This window comes from Octopus bimaculoides, chromosome 10 (genome assembly GCF_001194135.2).
Source record: "Octopus bimaculoides isolate UCB-OBI-ISO-001 chromosome 10, ASM119413v2, whole genome shotgun sequence".
NCBI lineage: Eukaryota > Metazoa > Mollusca > Cephalopoda > Octopoda > Octopodidae > Octopus > Octopus bimaculoides.
The window spans coordinates 1,368,964-1,370,857 of NC_068990.1; positions in this window are offsets into that span (position 1 = coordinate 1,368,964).

A 1,894-nucleotide genomic window follows, 5' to 3' on the forward strand; every position below is an offset into this window, starting at 1 on the left:
AGCAGCATACCAAAAACGTGAGCGGGCAAGACATTTAAAATCACCTAAAAAAAAAAAATCATTATTAAACAGGAACCAGGTTTCGGATTTAACAAATTCTTACCATTTGTCTATTCCTCATCAGCCTGATTTGTAATGTAGCAGCAATTATCAGAATCCTATACATAGTTGCCCACCGCCATGTGTGCGCGTGCATATGGTTCTGCTAATTACAGCTTAATGGTAAAATTCAAAAGTCTTCGTTTTGGCGCGCTAATTCCAGGAATATATCCGCAGAAAATATTTACTGCGTTGAATATATTCAATATGAGAACATGAGTAATGGGTAAATATTATTGTAATATCTGGTAATTAGTCATATATTAATATATTAATTAATATCGATTAATTATCAGGGGGATATATATATATGGGTAGAGAGATAATGATGCAGATAAACAAATAAAACCACATGGGCTAGATGTACAAAATATACATACATATGTACATGTAAATAGAGAGAAAACAAGACTGAAAACATTCAGCCGATGATGATTCATGTATAAATACATAGATATTTGTATATTAGCAGAGCAAACTTACATAAATTATAAAGACACTGAAAATCAAAGGGAGAAGGTATGGTGTTACAAGGCCCACAGCTGTTTCTGGGTGCTTGGAATTACTTCGTAATGTTGCCAAATGTAGTTCATAAAAATCCCAGGATATGCAACCAATAATGGAAGCATATAAACACTAGGTAGACCATTCCTCCATCTTCAGAGGGGAGAGATAAGTATCTAATGTAGCTGTTTGGCAAAAACGGAGTGATAAAATAAGTTGCAGGCTTAAAAAAAGAAGTACTGGGGTCAATTCATTTGACTAAAACGTTTTCAAGGTGGTGTCATAATAATAATAATAATAAGAGCAACAACAACAACAGTAATAATAATAATAATCCTTTCTACTATAGGCACAAGGCCTGAAATTTTGGGGGAGGGGGACTAATTGATTACATTGACCTTAGTGTTTCACTGGTAATTAATTTATTAACCCCTAAAAGGATGAAAGACAAAGTTGACCTTGGTGGAATTTGAACTCGGAACGTAGCGATGTGTGAAATGCTGCTTAGCATTTTACTTGGCATGCTAAGGTTTCTGCCAGCTCACAACCTTAACAAAGTAATAATATAACAACAACAATATTGTTTTTGCATTTGAATTTTCAGAAGAATCTTGTGCTTAACCAATTTCTTTTTCTTATTAAATTGACAAAATAGAAAATAATTGAAAATCTACAAAATGATGGTGGTGGTGGTGGTGGTAATGATGGTGATGATGATGATGATGATGATGATGATGATGATGATAATGATGGTGGTGAAGATGATGGTGAAGATGGTGGTGAAAATGGTGACAAGATGACGATAATGATGATTATCATCATCATGGCAGTGGTGGCTGCAATAGTGGTGGTGATTGTGATGGTGGCAGCAGCATCAGTGGCGGTGGTGGTGGTGTTGATGATGATGATGATAATAATGAGAAATTGATATATGTCTCAGTGGGAAACGAGAATCGTTTGTTTATCATTTTCATTTGTTTGTTTGTTTGTTTGTCTGTCATTTTTGTTTTGTTTTGTTTGTTACTTTACTATTATTGGTATCCATTTCACAGATAACAATTGTCAGTGGTTGGCACCGGAATGATATTATCTCTGAAAGTAATCAATGATGGCATGCACATATGTACATATTTACATGTATAAAGGTAGATATCTACCTACCAGCCAGGCTGTCATATAAGACGACTCAGTGTGTGTGGATCGTATGAGGTTTAGTAAATTAAATTATCATCTTAGCAAGTTCCTGATTACACATTTTCACTTTTTTTCCTTTTTTTTAGTTGGAGAGGGT